Source organism: Pseudonaja textilis, chromosome 7, assembly GCF_049901715.1.
Source record: "Pseudonaja textilis isolate UNSWEBS1 chromosome 7, rPseTex1.2, whole genome shotgun sequence".
In the NCBI taxonomy this organism is placed as follows: Eukaryota; Metazoa; Chordata; class Lepidosauria; order Squamata; family Elapidae; genus Pseudonaja; species Pseudonaja textilis.
Window position 1 is genome coordinate 3983256 of NC_141996.1, and position 19118 is coordinate 4002373.

A 19118-nucleotide genomic window follows, 5' to 3' on the forward strand; every position below is an offset into this window, starting at 1 on the left:
TAGTAATAACATTATTTTTGAGCGTACCTAATAATGTCCTTTTTCAAACTCTAATCTTAACCTCTCATAGTCACTTTAAGTGTTGTGTTAGGTAAAATAATATGCATACTATTTACAATATTCCTCCTATTTCTAAACTTTTTTATCTATTCTAATTTTAGGCCAGACTGTCTCTTTTTAAAAAAAGAAAGATCCTTTCTATCCATCATCTCTCATCCTCTTGGAAGTTTCACTTCTTCTCTTTTTAGCATGCCTCCCATACTTCTCCCTTGGGTCCTTATCTATATCTTTCATATTCATGTTTGTTCTTTTTATTGATTAGCCCTTGGGCTACATCAAAGTGCAGAGTTCCAGAAACAAAATTATTACTAAAATTTGATAAGTCTCCAGGAGGGCAAAAAATGGGGAGGGCCTCTGTGGGAGGCCATTTTCACCCTCCCAGAGGCTCAAAGAAAGCCTCTGGATCACGGGGAGAATGAAAAGCCCCACCGCCCCACCGCTGTGGTGTAGGAGGCCAACTAGACTATGCCCATCATGGCCACCCAAGCAACCAGGCAGAGAACTGGTTGCTAAAATTTTTGAAGACCACCCCTGATCCTAAGCAAGCGTGGTCCAAGAAATGTCTTTGAATCTCTTTCCAAGTTGGCCAGAGTCGGTTGGTAACATCTGGGCTTCCACGGATCCCCGAGCTGATAAGCCGAAACGATTCCTCTTTTGCCAGATGTTGGAGACGGCCCTGCCTGCTGTTCATTAGCAGAAAAGTAGATTCCCTTAAGAGATGTGCCAGCCTGCATTGGAGAACCTGACTCTCTAAAATAAGAATGGATTATTTCTTTCTTCCTCTAATTGCTCCAACGCTGGAAGTTTTCAAAGAAAAAACAGAAAGTCCAGTTGCGTCTTGGAAAAAGCTCTTTTCGGACAGCCTCCATCGTTGCTATAATTGAATCCGCCCATCCTAGTGCTGGTTTTCTTCTTTTTCAGTCCTTTCATAGAATAGAATAGAATAGAATAGAATAGAATAGAATAGAATAGAATAGAATATGAATATAGAATATAGAATTCCTCCCTCCCTCCCTCCTCCCTCTCCCCTTCCCTCCCTCCCTCTCCTTCTGTCTTTACATCCCTCCTTCCTTCCTTCTCCTTCCTTCCCTTCCTCTCATACTCCATACATTTTCCTTCCTTTTCTCCTCCCTCCCTTCCTTATATACATCTATATTCAGTATATAAAAGCGAAATACCACTCACGCATCATCACAAAATCTCCAGAACCGTAAAGCCTACACACTTGAAAATTGGCCTGTATGTACCTCTTGGCTTCTAGGTGCTCACTAAGAAAGGATTTTTCGAAATGACCATCAGAGCATTTAGAGTATTTCCTATATTATTATTATTAACACGCTCTGATGCTAAGGAGTTCTACTCCCTCTCCCCACCTGAAAAGAAATCTCTTCCAAATGCAAAACACAAGCAGAGGAGAGGAGTTTCTGTTTCAGATTTACTTTCACAGCACCAAGCAGCTTTAGTACAGAACAGTTGAGCTAAGCCACACCCAGGCTCCTTGCTGTCTCCTTCTTGCTCACACAGCAAATATTGTTTCAGTTTCCAAAGAGCCCTCAACTCTCTCACACATGGGCAGGATGCTACCCAGATGAATACCGATGGATGCTGGTAGGCAGAGGCAGAGGCAGAGGCCTTATTTTCCTCCCCAAAAACTAAGCCCAACAACATAGTTTTGTAATGAAGCACAGGTATTGAGTTACAATAGAATAGAATAGAATAGAATAGAATAGAATAGAATAGAATAGAATAGAATAGAATAGAATAGAACAGAATACAGAATGAATAGAAAATAGAATAGAATGCAGAATGAATAGAATATAATAGAATACAGAATGATTAGAAAAAATAATAAAACACAGAATGAATAGATTATAATAGAATACAGAATGAAAAGAAAAGAGAATAGAATACAGAATGTACAGAATAGAATAGAATACAGAATGAATAGAATATAATAAAATACAGAATGAAAAGAAAATGGAATAGAATACAGAATGAATAGAATAGAATTCAGAATAAATAGAATAGAATTGCATAGCATAGCAGAATTGGAAGGGGCCTTGGAGGTCTTCTAGTCCAACCCCTTACTTAGGCAGGAACCCCTACACCACTTCAGACAAATGGTTGTCCAATCTTTTCTTAAAAACTTCCAGTGTTGGAGCATCCACAACTTCTGGAGGCAAGTAGTTCCAGTGGTTAATTGTTCTCCCGGTCAGGAATTTTTTTTCTTCTTTCGTTCCAGATTCGTTCGCCCCTTGATGAGTTTCCACCCATTTTCAAAGCTTTCTGTATCTTCCTCGGAGGAGAAGTGCAAAAGGAGGCGCGAGGGCAGCTGAAGGATTCCCACTGCCACTCAAATCTTCCCAACGACGCAATCGCTCGTAAATCAAAGGTGCTTATTTTATTCGTGGCTTTAAATGCAATAGCAGGCTTTTCGGGGATTTTTGAACGCCAAATCCATTTGCGGCCCAGAAAGCCGTTCCCGCTTTTTGATTGGCTCACATAGGCCCAAAACTTGGCAAAGCTGGATCCCATTAAAAGTCACCGGAAGGGGACACACGTTATGAAAAGAGCAGATGAAAAACTGTCTGGCTGCAAAAGAACCAGCCGGTTAAAAACACATTGCAAAGTATTGTTACATGTTGTGGGTTTAGTTTTTTTCATCAGCCCTGAAATATACAGAGAGGCTTCGATTTATGACCACAAACTGAGCCCCAAATTACTGTTGTTAAGCGAGACAGTTATTAAGTGAGTCCCCCCCCCCCCTTTTATGGCCTTGTTAAGACAACTGCTGCATTGTGAAGTTAGGAATTAAGTTCGAATGAATGGTTTTGGTGTAAAGTGTCAGTGTACAAGAATTCATGAACTCTATTCTGATTGATGGATTGATTAACTGGAATAGCCATGGCAACCAGTCAGCCAAGGGGGACTGTTTGGTGACTGAGACGCAGAACTTGGGTGAGCCATGTAAAACAGCTTGGAGCCTGGGTGTGGCTTAGCTTAACTGTTTCGTTTGTTCAACTAAAAAAATACGTCTTTGCTCTTTTTAGTTGCCAGCAGAAAGGAACTGGGGGAAAGGAGTGCATTCCTTAAATGCCACGGATAATTGCTAGGCAGCCGAAGCTGTTGGCGTGCAAGATTATTACTGGAGAGCATGATTGGTGACTCTTGGCTATGGATGTGTCCCATTGGAGAATATACATCCAGGAGGTTGGGGGAAGACCAAGCAGAGTTAAGGGTGAAATGGATGATGTGTCTTAGAGTCAGCTGCACCCAGGATATGCTGTCATGGTCACTCCTAATCAATCTTTTTTTACTCTGAGAGATGCGACTAGAGACTTATAATTTGAATGGGGGTGTATGGTCGGAGCCCGGACACTGTATATAAGAGAGTTTTGTTTGTCTTTGCTTGAGAATGATTGTACTTGCTATTTCTTCTCTCTATCACGTTGCAAGAGCTGCATGGGTATGGTATAGATGCATCATATTTTATATTATTTCATATAAAGAAGTTAATTATTTTAATTTTTAATACAATCATTCCATCTTCAGTTGAACCCTGTGTTGTCTGGGTACAAATGTCTTTGTTAAACAATATTCAAAATGACAACCTCCTTCATTACATTTGAATTCTGCAGTATTTAACATAGTCATGTCCATCTATTAATTATACTAATTGATTATACAATATTAAAACATAGTAATTCTGATGACCAGGGGCATGGCACAAAGGCAACACAGTCAGATAATCAGTAGGAGTCCCTTTATTTGCCCCCAATGTCCTGGTTACCTTCTGGGCTGGAGAAAAACTCTCCCAGGAACAGCCTTGGGCTGCAGAGAATCAAGTCCAAAACGTGGTCAACACAAACAGTAAATATAAGTCCAATCAAGGCAAAATGAGGTAATTAGTCCAGCAGGGCAGGATAAGGAATCCCAAGGCATGAAGGCATGGCAATAACTCAACACAGTTGGGAGGATGCCAAGAACGCAGATAACCAAAGTCAACACAAGAAAAACTCACGTTTGTCCTCAGCAGACGCCGCACTCAGCTTGCATCTCTTTTAAACTCTCATTCCCACGTGTGGCTAATAAAGGGAATCAGGGCCCTTTCCTCCCCCATAAGCCACTCAAGCCACATTGCTCCCTTCTCCATTCCTCCCTGTGTGCCCTAGGATGAAGAGGGGGTGGGCCTGGGTCTTCCTCTGAACTCCCTCTCCCTTGTTCTACCTCTTTCCAGCTATGCCCAGCCGGACTTTGCCCTTGTCCAGTTTCCTCCACAGCCAACGGAGCCACACTCCCACTCCCTGTCGGCTGTTCATCTTCCTCTTTGGATTCAGACTCCAACGGGCATGACAGTAATGTTCAACATATTAATTATCATCTTAACTTATCCCTTTTAACACATCATCTTTATTTTGTTTCCCTGTTTCTAACTTCCATTTTTATTATTTAACCATTGATAAAATGGCCCCTGATTTATAACAGCCAGTGGGGCTGCATAGACCCTTCCCCTCTGCATACCCCTTTAATGCACCTGCATTGTCTAGTGAAAAACTTCGGGGATTTATTTGCAATAATTCTCTCTCCAATCTTTTTTTCCTCCCTGGCGAAGCAGTCTGCAACTTCCATCCATTTTTAAAGCCTCTCCTTTTTTCCCACTTTTGCTCCTCGACGCAAAAGGCTTCAGGTGAGAATCCTGCCAAATTGCTTAGTCGGCACTCCACCATTCAGGGCCTGATGGAGGCCATGCCCAGAGTTGGTGTTTCTTACACCGAGTTAACCACGTGCAGCTAGTTCTCAAGCTACGACCATCAGGGAGCCTGTGCCCGTTTTAAGGGATATGTCGTGATGGTCATAAAAAACACCACAAAATATATCTAAGAGAGAGAGAGAGAGAGAGAGAGAGAGAGTGAGTGTGTGTGTTGGGTCCCGATTTTGTATTAAGGATTTTAAAAATGCGGTCTAAGATTGAACAGAAGTTCAGGCCTGACTCTTATCAGTTAGGCAACTGAGAAAGGACAAAATGGAGAAGGAATTTGGCTGCAACGTATTTCTAAATCATCGCTCATGCCTTTTAGTCTTGCACCAGATGGCAATTACATCTGTGCAAATTGTAGAAGAGTTCAAGTTATATTTATATATATATATATATATATATATATATATATATATATATATATATATATATATATATATGGATCTTTGGTTGTTCGGTTTTCTCCCGCGTAAGATTCAAGTATCTAGGCAACGTTTCGATGAAGTCTCATTCATCATCTTCAGGCTTCTGTCTCCGGCTCTGTGCTTCTCAGAGTGATGTGAGATTGCAGCTGCTTCTTCCTTTTAACTGCTAGTGGGGTGGGACTTGATTGGGTGGGGGCTTGGCTGTGTTCTGATTGGGTGGGGGTTGGTCGTGTTCTGATTGGTTTGGAGGCGTGTTCTGTTCAGGTGGGAGCTTGGTTGTGCTCAGGTTAGTCTTAGTTGCTGGGGATTTGAGTTGGTGAGCTGTGATCTTGCTGTTTGGCTTCGAGTTCGTGGTCATGCTGCATCTTCATAGTGGGTGTCGGTTTGCTTCATGTATGGCTCGGAGGGGTTTGAAGTGGGTAGTGATGCAGCTGCAGTGCAGCTTCTGGTCCATGGTCGTGTCTCATCTTCTGAGTGGGTGTGAGTCTGTTTTCTACATGGAAGTATGGTGGTGGCATCTTGTGTGGCTCTCATGGGTGTGGGTCTGGTGTCCTTCTTCATGTTAGGTACTGCCTGTTCATGAGGGCGGGTTTCCAAATGGCTGGAAGGCGGGAGGTGTCATCTCGTTTGTTCATGCTGTGTGGGCATTTTTCTATCTCTATGGCTTCTCTGATTATTCTGCTGTTGAAGTGTTCGGTTTTGGCGATAGTTCTGATATTTTTAAAATCAATTTCATGTCCTGTGGCTTTGAGGTGTTGGACCAGGGAAGAGGTCGTTTCTTCTTTTTTGATTGAGTTCTTATGTTCTTCAATGCGTGCACTTATTCTTCTGTTAGTTTGTCCAATGTATGTGGTAGGGCAGGCAGTGCAGGGGATTTCATATACTCCTTGGTTTTCTAATTCGATTTTGTCTTTGGGGTTTCTTAGGATGGTGGATATTTTTCTGTTTGTGCAGAATGCTGTTTTGATGTTGTGTTTTTGGAGGATCTTGCTGATTTTGTCTGTAGTGCCTTTTATATATGGGAGGAGGGCTTTGCCGTTTTCTTGTTCTCTGTCTTGGATTTTGGTTGGGGTTTCTTTTTGGATTAGGTGGGTAATCTTCTTTCTTTGGAATCCATTGGCTGTAAGTACGTTGGTGAGAGTGTGTAGTTCGGTTTTTTGGTGTTGTTCATCGGCTAAGCATTTTGTTCTGGAGATGAGTGTCTTGGCTACAGAATTGATCTGTGCTGGGTGGTGGTGTGAGAGTGCATGTAGATAGCGGTTTGTATGTGTTTTCTTCTGGTAGATGGTGTGTCCTAGGGAGCCATTGGATCTTTTGTATACCTACCTTACAACCTAGTGACCTACTAGTAAGCTTCTATGTCATATCCCTCTTCACCCAAGTGCCAATAAAAGAAGCCTTGACAGCCATCCAAAACAAATACAACCCCCCCAAGCACATCCTAGATCTGACCAACCACTGCCTATCCAATACATACTTCACCTACAATGGACAAAAATACAAACAAATAGAAGGAGCACCCATGGGATCACCCCTCTCACCTGTCATCGCAAACCTCTACATGGAACACTTTGAAACACAAGCTCTAGAAAAATACGACCACAAACCCAAACTCTGGCTCAGATACGTAGATGACACCTTCATAATCTGGCCACACGGGAAAGAAAAACTGAACAACTTCCTCACACACCTCAACAGCCTACACCCCAAAATACAATTCACCATGGAAACAGAAGCCAACAATCAACTTCCCTTCCTAGATGTCTTGGTATACAAAAGATCCAATGGCTCCCTAGGACACACCATCTACCAGAAGAAAACAGAACACGCCTCCAACCAATCAGAACACGGCCAACCCCCCAACCAATCAGAACACAGCCAAACCCCCTACCAATGAGAACACACCCCCACCCAATCAGAACACAGCCAAGCCCCCATCCAATCAAGTCCCACCCCCACTAGCAGTTAAAAGGAAGAAGCAGCTGCAATCTCACATCACTCTGAGAAGCACAGAGCCGGAGACAGAAGCCTGAAGATGATGAATGAGACTTCATCGAAATGTTACCTAGATACTTCGAATCTTACGCGGGAGAAAACCCGAACAACCAAAGATCCACATACAAATACCCGCGAGAACCTCAGAAAACATATATATATATGTATATATATATGTTGGTTTAAAAATAAAATAAAAAAACAACTTCCCTTAACATAGATCTTATCCAGAGGTGGTATATTCAGCAGGTTCTGACTGGTTCTGGAGAACCGATAGCGGAAATGTTAAGTAGTTCGGAGAACCAGCAAATCCCACCTCTGACTGGCCCCGCCAACCCCATCTCTTCTCCGCCTCCCATGGAGTCCCAGCTGATTGACTGGGTTTCCTTTCGTTGTCCTGCACAGGAGAATGGAGCTGGAAAGCAGGTTAGTGGGGTGGGGAAGGAATGGGGATTTTGCAGTATCCTTCCTCTGCCACGCCCACCAAACCATGCCCACAGAACCGGTGGCAAAAAAAATGAATTCCACCACTGATCTTATTGAAATAACAGCATAACAGAGTTGGATGAGATCTTACATCGTTTTTCACTCTTATGTCCGTTGCTGCATCTCCACACGGTCACTTGATCAAAATTCAGAAGCTTGGCCACTGTGATGACCCAGGGCATGGCACAAAGGCAACACAGTCAGATACGCAACAAGAGTCCCTTTATTATCAGCCCAATATCCTTCTGGGCTGGAGAAAAACTCTCCCAGGAATAGCCTTTGGCTGCAGGGAATCAAGTCCAAAACATGAGCAACACAAACTGTAATTTAAAGTCCAAACAAGCCAAACTGAAGCAACTATTTTGGTAGGGCAAGAGCAGGAATTTCAGACTTGAAAACACGGCAAAACTCACACAGTTGGGAAGATGCCAGGAACACAGATAAGCCATGACAACACAGGATAAAGTCACGTTTGCTCCTAACAGCCTGCCACACGCAGCCTGCCTTTCTTATCATCTTATCCCAACTGTGGCTAATGAAGGGAATCAGGGCCCATTCCTCCCCCGTAAGCCATGCAACCCACATTGCTTTCTTCTCCGTTCCTCCCTGCGTGCCCTAGGATGAAGAGGGGGTGGGCCTGGGTCTTTCTCTGAACTCCCTTTCCCTTGTTCTACCTCTCTCCTGCTCTGCCCAGCCGGATTTTGCCCTTTCCCAGTTTCCTCCACAGCCAACGGAGCCACACTCCCACTCCCTGTCAGCTGTTCGTCTTCTTGGATTCAGACTCCGACAGGGGCATGACAGCCACTGGCTCATATTTATGACGGTCGCAGTGTCCCTGGGTTGCACAAGCGACATCAATGGGGAAAAGCCAGATTCACTTAACAACCATCTTGCTAACTTAACCACGGCGGTGATTCACTTAATGAACTTGGCCATGAAGGTCGTAAGATGGGCCCCAAGCTCACTTAATTACTGTCTCATTTAGCAATAGAAATGTTGGAACTCCGTTGTGGTCATAAGTCAAGAACTAGCCTCTAGAGGAATAAGATTTCACCGTCCGGCTTTCTCCGTGGGTGGCCCTGTGTTCCATTTTTCCCTCAGCTTCACTTCTGATAAAAACATCCCAAGAAGGCAGAATCTTGAGTCGGGCTGCAGCATCTGGACGCCAGCTTGAGCAGCGAAAACGTGATGGAGCTGAACGTTCGATCTCTCCGGAAATAAGAACAGCTTCTTCTACTGTGCCTCTCAACGTCGTATTCTTCTCTCTCCCCCACCGGGTTTCCTCTTCATTTCGTTTTTTTTAAAAGGGCATGGTTCTTCTTCTTCTTCTTCTTCTTCTTCTTCTTCTTCTTCTTCTTCTTCTTCTTCTTCTTCTTCTTCTTCTTCTTCTTCTTCTTCTTCCTCTTCTTCCTCTTCTTCTTCTTCTTCTTCTTCCTCCTCTTCCTCCTACTCCTCCCTTTCTCCTTCTCCTTCCTCTTCCTCTTCCTCCTCCTACTCCTCTTCTCCCTTTTCTTCTCCTCCTCCTCTTCTTCTCCTCCTCCTCCTTCTCCTCTTCTTCCTCCTCCTCTTCTCCCTTTTCTTCTCCTTCTCCTCCTCTTCTCTTCTTCTTCTTCCTCCTCCTCCCTCTCCTCCTCCTCTCCTCCTCCTCTCTCCCTTCTCCTTCTCCTTCCTCCTCCTCTCCCTTCTCCTTCCTCTTCCTCTTCCTCTTCTTTCTCCTCCTCTTCCTCCTCCTCCTCCTCTTCTCCCTTTTCTCTCCTCCTCCTCCTCTCCTTTCTCTCCTCCTCCTCCTCCTCCTCTCCTTCTCCTTCCTCTTCCTCTTCTTCCTCCTCCCTTCCTCCTCCTCCTCCTCCTCTCCTCCTTTCTTCTCCTTCTCCTTCTCCTCCTCCTCCTCCCTTTCTCCTTCCTCTTCCTCTTCCTCTTATTTCTCCTCCTCTTCTCCTCCTCCTCATCCTCTTTCTCCCTTTTCTCCTTCTCCTCCTCTCCTCTCTCCTTCTCTCCTCCTCCTCTTCTCCCTTTCTCCTCCTCTTCCTTCTCCTCCTCCTCCTCCTTCTTCTTCCTCTTCTTCTTTTCTTCTTCCCCTTCTTCTTTTCCTTGCTCCTTTCCTTCCCCTCCTCCTCCTCCTCCTGCTTCTCCTTTTCTACTCCTCTTCCTCCTAACCTCCCCCTCCTCCTCCTTCTCCTCCTCCTCCTCCTTCTGCTTCTCCTTCTCCTTTTCTTCTTCTCCTTCTTTTTCTCCTCCTCCTCCTCCCCACCTCCCCTCCCCTCTTACTCCTCCTACTTCTGCCATATGTATCATTGGACATTGTCGATCGTGTTGGCGATCCCATTCTGACCAATAGCCATAGAAAAAAAAAAAGGCTGCTGGATTTTGTCCAAAATGCTCCCTTCGATTTTGAAGCCCTGATGTTCTTGTTTTACCTGTGTTCTGTATGGACTATTACATTCTCGAAATCCTGCAGCCCTGATTGGACGAGCGCGCAGCAACCGGATTGGTCGAGTGCGCGGCACTGATTGGCCATTCGGAATCGACCGCGATTGGCCGAGCCGATCGCGGGCGATTCGAACGGCTGTCATTGGCCGCGGCGCCCGGCGCCAGGTCCATATAAGCCGCCGCATACCCAGCTGGCGGCACATTCTAAAACCTTAAATAAATGAGCTGAACAAAGTCATTGCCTCGCGTCTTTTGTGCGTATCAGCCGATACGACAACCTGGACCTCATTTGCCTTCGATTTTTCTCTTGGAGGATTAAGCGAAATATGGTGTATTTTTCCTGGTGTTGCATCACAGTTCCGAAATATTCCAACTTTCGCTTTTTTAATGGTTTGATTATTCCCCTTGTCTTTCTCAGGCGGCTTATCGCCTCCTCCTTTCTGATTTTTTCAACCCAACTTATGCTAACAGCCGCCTCTAAATCCACATTTCAAATGCTTCTAGTCTCTGCAACTTCTGACCAGCCTGGTTTTCAATCTCAGGCTTATGTCGTGACTGCAGAAGACCTTTTTCATTTTGAAGAACGCTGCTCGAGTTTTCTCTAACCTTGTCTTTACTTCAGGGGTCATGTCCCAGCTTTCATGAAAATTAGAACCAAGATACGTGATCCTTTCAGCTTTTTCTAGTGGTATTCCTTCCGAAGTTATCGGTGATCAATTTTTTAAAAAAGGCAGTGGTGGGATTCAAATAATTTAACAACCGGTTCTCTGCCCTAATGATGTCTTCCAACAAAACCAGTTCCCCAAATTGCTCAGAAAGTTAACAAACCGGTTCTCCTGAACTGGTGCGAACTGGCTGAATCCCACCACTGAAAAAAAGGCATACAGGTAGCCCCAAAGGTGCTTTTTTTTTTTCTTTTTTTTTTCTTTTCTTAATAAATTTATTTATTCAACGTTTCAACAATGAAAAACAAATTTCCACATTATGCAACGCTATCGTAACAGTGTTTACCTTGGTTAATAAGATCCACAACTTTGTTATCCACAACCAGATTAAATTTTTCCTTCTTCTATGCATTCTTACGCATATATTTACACATAAACAATATTATTTTGTGACTTCTTATTCATTATCATTTGACGTCTTTGCGTCTTTTCCTTAGCCATTTGTACCGAACATCCCATATCTTATAATATTCTCCTTCTTCCTTAGTTTTTAGTAACACATTTAGGCACATTGAAATATCTTATTAATTACTGCGATTTCTGAGGGGGGCCATAGCCTGTTTCCAGTTTTAGGTGAAGGAAATTCTAGCAGCAGTTATAATATGAAGTATTAGATGTTGGTGATTTTTATTTAAGTTAGGTTCTAACATGCCTAACAGAAAAGTGTCTGGTTTGAATTCGATCTTTTGTTTTGTTAGTTCCTCTAACCAAGGATTTTTTTTCTTTTTCAAGAGGCAACTAGACTTTCTGGGGTTTTTTTTTGAAGCCGTTTCTCTTCTCATCCTAGAAGCGTCTTCAGCAATGACTGGAATGATAGGGAATGGAAGGATTTATACTCCTTGCAGACAGCTGGTCATTTGCATCCTTTTAGAGGCTTCTTGAGGCTACATGGAGGTATACCTGTGTTCTCAGTGTCACTTGAAGAGTGCAAATGGATGTGGAATTGATGAAACCTCCTGCAGAAAGCACAGCTCCACAACGCACTTCTTTCAAATATTGTAATTTTTCACGCAAGGTGTTAATGGCTTCCAGGAAAAATTAGGAGCAATTCCCATCAGCGTTTGGTCTTCTTTCAACAAACCGCTGTTTCTTCCCTTCTTCCAAACGAATTTCTCCTCCACCTCTCCCAAAAAAGTTCCATGTGCAAATGGAAAAGGAAGAAAAAGAAAATAAAAATGGGTACCCCCCGCCCCACTCCAAAGCCTCATCTGTTATATTTCCTGGAAGCTGCTAATGGCTCGTTTTTCAGAGCTAGCTCAGCGCTGAGGTTTTATGGATTCAATACCGGTGAATTTAATTGCAAATGGGCACCTGAGTTAGAGATTCGGTTCTTGCCTTTTCGCTGCCCGGCCCTGGCTGAACGTTTTGAGGAGAAAAGCAGGAAAATGTCAAATTCTCCCCTCCGTTTGTTTTTGTTCTCATTGAAAGGAAATTTCTCCTTCATCCCAAATTGCTTCTCTCCTTGATTACTTTCCATCCGTTGCTTCTCCTCATACGAAGGGAAACAGATTCCATGAAGCTAGTCCGGAATTTGGCAACTCAAGAGAGGCAGAAGGGAGCTTGACGTATTAATAATCGAATTTTCAGGCATTAAAAACGATAAATCGTGCATGTTGGAAGACTCCCCCTGTTTCCTGACAGGACCAACCCATCCTTGGAAAAGGCCAAGGAAGGACAATTCACAAACGTCAAACATTCCCAGGAGAATATATTTTATGAAGGGTTATTACAGTGGTCTCCAAACTTGGCAACTTTAAGACTTGTGGACTTCAATTCCCAGAATTCTCCAGCCAGCTATGTTTAATCTCTTGTGATCCCTTCCTCTGCAATCTCTCCATTTTAATTTAGTTCTCTTCAGTTCTGGGAATTGAAGTCCACAAGTCTTAAAAGTGGCCGAGTTTGGGCACGCCTGAGTTATTACAATGTTCATTAGTTAGGTGCCACTCGGTTGGGCTTGAAACCTGAAAGATGAACGGGTGGGCTAAATCCTGATTATTCTTTCGGAGAGTCTCTGCTGCTTAGCGTCGCCCTATTTCCAGAAGGAAGAAAAAACTGCAAGGACTGAAGATGGACGGATGGTAGATAGGATTGCTTTCGTTGCTCTTGTGGAAACTCTCAGGGGAAACGCCTGAAATTGTGGAGTCCTGAAGAAGCTTCACTCGCTGGTTGTGGGAAAGTAGTGGAATCTGTTTCAGGGAAAAGAGGAAGACAGGGAGAGAAAAAGAAAGAAAGAAAGGAAGGAGGAAGGAAGGAAGGAAGGAAGGAAGGAAGGAAGAAAGAAAGAAAGAAAGAAAGAAAGAAAGAAAGAAAGAAAGAAAGAAAGAAAGAAAGAAAGAAAGAAAGAAAGAAAGAAAACGGGATAGGGAAGGAAGGAAGGAAGGAAGGAAAAGGAGAATAAAGAAGGAAGGAAGGAAGGAAGGAAGTCAGAGACAGGGAATGAAGCACGGAAAAGAAGGAGAAGGAAGGAAGGAAGGAAGGAAGGAAGGAAGAAAGAAAGAAAGAAAGAAAGAAAGAAAGAAAGAAAGAAAACGGGATAGGGAAGGAAGGAAGGAAGGAAAAGGAGAATAAAGAAGGAAGGAAGGAAGGGAGGAAGGAAGGAAGGAAGGAAGAAAGAAAGAAAGAAAGAAAGAAAGAAAGAAAGAAAGAAAGAAAGAAAGAAAGAAAGAAAGAAAAACAGGATAGGGAAGGAAGGAAAGAAAAGGAGAATAAAGAAGGAAGGAAGGAAGGAAGGCAGAGACAGGGAATGAAGCATGGAAAGAGAAGGAGAAGGAGAAGGAAGGAAGGAAGGAGCAGGAGGAGGAAGAGGGGAGGTAGAAAGAAGGGAAGGAGGGAAGAAGGAAGACAAAAAGGAAAGGGAAAAATGAAGGAAAAGGGGGGAAGGATCGAAGTAAAGGCAGAAGAGGAGGAAGAAGCGAGGGAGAAAGAAGGAAGAAAAGGAGGGAGAAAAAACCGAGAGAGGGAAGGAGGGAGTGATGTTAGGAAAAGGAGAGAAGGAAGGAAGGGAAGGAAGGCAGGAAGAGGGGAAGTAGAAGGAAGGAAGAAGGGAAGGCAGGGAAGGTGGAAGATATACAAGCATCTCTAGCCCCACGCTCAAGGTCCTTCTCTCATTAAGTACTTTCAAAATGAGCCGAGGTTGATATACATACAGTCAGGATAAGCTTCCAGGGATTCTCGTGGCCCACCCCCCTGCCCCAAAAGGGCCTGTCAGCGACCTCTCTCCTGCTAATCCCCTTTTCTGATAATAAAGGTTGTGAGAAACCTTCCCTTCTGATGTACCCCTCAATGGCCGACCAAAATAGAGCAGGAGGGAGGCTGGTTCTTTGGAAGTTTTTTGGTAAAGACTTGTGTTAAAATGAGAGAGAGAGAGGGAGGGAGGGGGAGAGAGAGAGAGACGGAGAATGGGGGAGGGAGAGTGGGAGGGAGAGAGGGAGAGCAGGAGGGAGGGAGAGGGGAGGGAGGGGGAGCGGGAGAGAGAGAGGGAAAGCAGGAGCGGGAGTGGAGGGGGAGCAGGAGGGAGGGAGAGCGGGAGGGAGGCGGAGAGGGAGGGAGAGAGGGAGAGCAGGAGGGAGGGAGAGTGGGAGGGAGGGGAGCGGGAGAGAGAGAGGGAAAGCAGGGAGCGGGAGCGGGAGGGGGAGCAGGAGGGAGGGAGAGCGGAGGGAGGCGGAGAGGGAGGGAGAGAGGGAGAGCAGGAGGGAGGGAGGAGAGTGGGAGGGAGGGAGAGCGGAGGAAGGAGAGAGGGAAAGCAGGGAGCGGAGGGGGGAGGGGGAGAGGGGAGGGAGGGGAGGGAGGGAGAGCGGGAGAGAGAGAGGAAAGCAGGGAGCGGGAGCGGGAGGGGAGCAGGAGGGAGGGAGAGCAGGAGGGAGGCGGAGAGGAGGGAGAGAGGGAAAGCAGGGAGGGAGAGCGGAGGGAGAGAGGGAGAGCAGGAGGGAGGGAGAGTGGGAGGAGGGGAGCGGGAGAGAGAGAGGGAAAGCAGGGAGCGGGAGCGGAGGGGGAGCAGGAGGGAGGGAGAGCGGGAGGGAGGCGGAGAGGGAGGGAGAGAGGGAGAGCAGGAGGGAGGGAGAGTGGGAGGGAGGGAGAGCGGGAGGAAGGGAGAGAGGGAAAGCAGGGAGCGGGAGCGGAGGGGAGGGGGAGAGGGGGAGGGAGGGGGAGGGAGGGAGAGCGGGAGAGAGAGAGGGAAAGCAGGAGCGGAGAGCGGAGGGGAGCAGGAGGGAGGGAGAGCAGGAGGGAGGCGGAGGGGAGGGAGAGAGGGAAAGCAGGGAGGGAGAGCGGGAGGGAGAGAGGGAGAGCAGGAGGGAGGGAGAGTGGGAGGGAGGGGGAGCGGGAGAGAGAGAGGGAAAGCAGGAGCGGGAGCGGGAGGGGGAGCAGGAGGGAGGGAGAGCGGAGGGAGGCGGAGAGGGAGGGAGAGAAGGAGAGCAGGAGGGAGGGAGAGTGGGAGGGAGGAGAGCGGGAGGAAGGGAGAGAGGGAAAGCAGGGAGCGGAGCGGGAGGGGGGGGAGGGGGAGGGAGGGGGAGGGAGGGAGAGCGGGAGAGAGAGAGGGAAAGCAGGGAGCGGGAGCGGGAGGGGAGCAGGAGGGAGGGAGAGCAGGAGGGAGGCGGAGAGGGAGGGAGAGAGGGAAAGCAGGGAGGGAGAGCGGGAGGGAGAGAGGGAGAGCAGGAGGGAGGGAGAGTGGGAGGGAGGGGGGAGCGGAGAGAGAGAGGGAAAGCAGGGAGCGGGAGCGGAGGGGGAGCAGGAGGGAGGGAGAGCGGAGGGAGGCGGAGAGGGAGGGAGAGAGGGAAGGAGAGCAGGAGGGAGAGGAGTGGGAGGGAGGGAGAGCGGGAGGAAGGAGAGAGGGAAAGCAGGGAGTGGAGCGGAGGGGAGGGGGAGAGGGGGAGGGAGGGGGAGGGAGGGAGAGCGGGAGAGAGAGAGGGAAAGCAGGGAGCGGAGCAGAGGGGGAGCAGGAGGGAGGGAGAGCAGGAGGGAGGCGGAGAGGAGGGAGAGAGGGAAAGCAGGGAGGGGAGAGCGTGGAGGGAGAGAGGGAGAGCAGGAGGGAGGGAGAGTGGGAGGGAGGGGGGAGCGGGAGAGAGAGAGGGAAAGCAGGGAGCGGGAGCGGAGGGGAGCAGGAGGGAGGGAGAGCGGGAGGGAGGCGGAGAGGGAGGGAGAGAAGGAGAGCAGGAAGGGGGGAGAGTGGGAGGGAGGGAGAGGGAGGAAGGGGAGAGAGGGAAAGCAGGGAGCGGAGCGGAGGAGAGGGAGAGGGGGAGGGAGGGGAGGGAGGGAGAGCGGGAGAGAGAGGGAAAGCAGGGAGCGGAGCTGGAGGGCAGGAGGGAGGGAGAGCAGGAGGGAGGAAGAGAGAGGAGGGAGAGAGGGAAAGCAGGGAGGGAGAGCGGGGAGGGAGAGAGGGAGAGCAGGAGGGAGGGGAGTGGGAGGGAGGGGGGAGCGGGAGAGAGAGAGGGAAAGCAGGGAGCGGGAGCGGAGGGGGAGCAGGAGGGAGGGAGAGCGGAGGGAGAGCGGAGAGGAGGGAGAGAAGGAGAGCAGGAGGGAGGGAGAGGAGGGAGGGAGAGCGGGAGGAAGGGAGAGAGGGAAAGCAGGGAGCGGGAGCGGGAGGGGGAGGGGGAGAGGGGGAGGGAGGGGGGAGGGAGGGAGAGCGGGAGAGAGAGAGGGAAAGCAGGAGCGGAGCGGGAGGGGGAGCAGGAGGGAGGGAGAGAGCAGGAGGGAGCGGAGGAGGGAGGAGAGAGGGAAAGCAGGGAGGGAGAGCGGGAGGGGAGAGAGGGAGAGCAGGAGGGAGGGAGAGTGGGAGGGAGGGGAGCGGGAGAGAGAGAGGGAAAGCAGGGAGCGGGAGCGGGAGGGGGAGCAGGAGGGAGGGAGAGCGGGAGGGAGGAAGTGAGAGGGAGGAGAGAGGGAGAGCAGGAGGGAGGGAGAGTGGGAGGGAGGGGGGAGCGGGAGAGAGAGAGGGAAAGCAGGAGCGGGAGCGGGAGGGGGAGCAGGAGGGAGGGAGAGCGGGAGGGAGGCGGAGAGGGAGGGGAGAGAAGGAGAGCAGGAGGGAGGGAGAGTGGAGGGAGGGAGAGCGGGAGGAAGGAGAGAGGGAAAGCAGGAGCGGAGCGGAGGGGAGGGGGAGAGGGGAGGAGGGAGGGGAGGGAGGGAGAGCGAGAGAGAGAGAGGAAAGCAGGGAGCGGAGCGGAGGGGAGCAGGAGGGAGGGAGAGCAGGAGGGAGGCGGAGAGGGAGGGGAGAGAGGGAAAGCAGGGAGGGAGAGCGGGAGGGAGAGAGGGAGAGCAGGAGGGAGGGAGAGAGGGAGGGAGGGGAGCGGAGAGAGAGAGGGAAAGCAGGGAGCGGGAGCGGAGGGGGAGCAGGAGGGAGGGAGAGCGGAGGAGGCGGGAGAGGGAGGGAGAGAGGGAGAGCAGGAGGGAGGGAGAGTGGGAGGGAGGGGGAGCGGAGGGAGAGAGGGAAAGCAGGGAGCGGGAGCGGAGGGGGAGCAGGAGGGAGGGAGAGCAGGAGGGAGGCGGAGAGGGAGGGAGAGAGGGAAAGCAGGGAGGGAGAGCGGAGGGAGAGAGGGAGAGCAGGAGGGAGGGAGAGTGGGAGGGAGGGGGAGCGGGAGAGAGAGAGGGAAAGCAGGAGCGGGAGCGGGAGGGGAGCAGGAGGGAGGGAGAGCGGGAGGAGGCGGAGAGGGAGGGAGAGAAGGAGCAGGAGGGAGGGAGAGTGGGAGGGAGGGAGAGCGGGAGGAAGGGAGAGAGGGAAAGCAGGGAGCGGGAGCGGAGGGGGAGGGGAGAGGGGAGGGAGGGGAGGGAGGGAGAGCGGGAGAGAGAGAGGGAAAGCAGGAGCGGGAGCGGAGGGGAGCAGGAGGGAGGGAGAGCAGGAGGGAGGCGGAGAGGAGGGAGAGAGGGAAAGCAGGGAGGGAGAGCGGGAGGGGAGAGAGGGAGAGCAGGAGGGAGGGAGAGTGGAGGGAGGGGAGCGGGAGAGAGAGAGGGAAAGCAGGAGCGGGAGCGGGAGGGGGAGCAGGAGGGAGGGAGAGCGGGAGGGAGGCGGAGAGGGAGGGAGAGAAGGAGAGCAGGAGGGAGGGAGAGTGGGAGGGAGGGAGAGCGGGAGGAAGGGAGAGAGGGAAAGCAGGAGCGGAGCGGAGGGGAGGGGGAGAGGGGGGAGGGAGGGGGGAGGGAGGGAGAGCGGGAGAGAGAGAGGGAAAGCAGGGAGCGGGAGCAGGAGGGGGAGCAGGAGGGAGGGAGAGCAGGAGGGAGGCGGAGAGGGAGGGAGAGAGGGAAAGCAGGGAGGGAGAGCGGGAGGGAGAGAGGGAGAGCAGGAGGGAGGGAGAGTGGGAGGGAGGGGGAGCGGGAGAGAGAGAGGGAAAGCAGGGAGCGGGAGCGGGAGGGGAGCAGGAGGGAGGGAGAGCGGGAGGGAGGCTGAGAGGGAGGGAGAGAAGGAGAGCAGGAAGGAGGGAGAGTGGGAGGGAGGAGAGCGGGAGGAAGGGAGAGAGGGAAAGCAGGGAGCGGAGCGGAGGGGGAGAGGGGGAGGGAGGGGGAGGGAGGAGAGCGGGAGAGAGAGAGGGAAAGCAGGAGCGGAGCGGGAGGGGGAGCAGGAGGGAGGGAGAGCAGGAGGGAGGCGGAGAGGGAGGGAGAGAGGGAAAGCAGGGGAGGGAGAGCGGGAGGGAGAGAGGGAGAGCAGGAGGGAGGGAGAGTGGGAGGGAGGGGAGCGGGAGAGAGAGAGGGAAAGCAGGGAGCGGGAGCGGGAGGGGGAGCAGGAGGGAGGGAGAGCGGGAGGGAGGCGGAGAGGAGGAGGGAGAGAAGGAGAGCAGGAGGGAGGGAGAGAGGGAGGGAGGGAGATGGAGGAAGGGAGAGAGGGGAAAGCAGGGAGCTGGAGCGGGAGGGGAGGGGGAGAGGGGAGGGAGGGGGAGGGAGGGAGAGCGGGAGAGAGAGAGGGAAAGCAGGAGCGGGAGCGGAGGGGAGCAGGAGGGAGGGAGAGCAGGAGGGAGGCGGAGAGGGAGGGAGAGAGGGAAAGCAGGGAGGGAGAGCGGGAGGGAGAGAGGGAGAGCAGGAGGGAGGGAGAGGGGAGGGAGGGGGGAGTGGAGAGAGAGAGGGAAAGCAGGGAGCGGGAGCGGGAGGGGGAGCAGGAGGGAGGGAGAGCGGGAGGGAGGCGGAGAGGGAGGGAGAGAGGGAGAGCAGGAGGGAGGGAGAGAGGGAGGGAGGGGAGGAGGAGAGAGAGAGGGAAAGCAGGAGCGGGAGCGGGAGGGGGAGCAGGAGGGAGGGAGAGCGGGAGGGAGGCGGAGAGGGAGGGAGAGA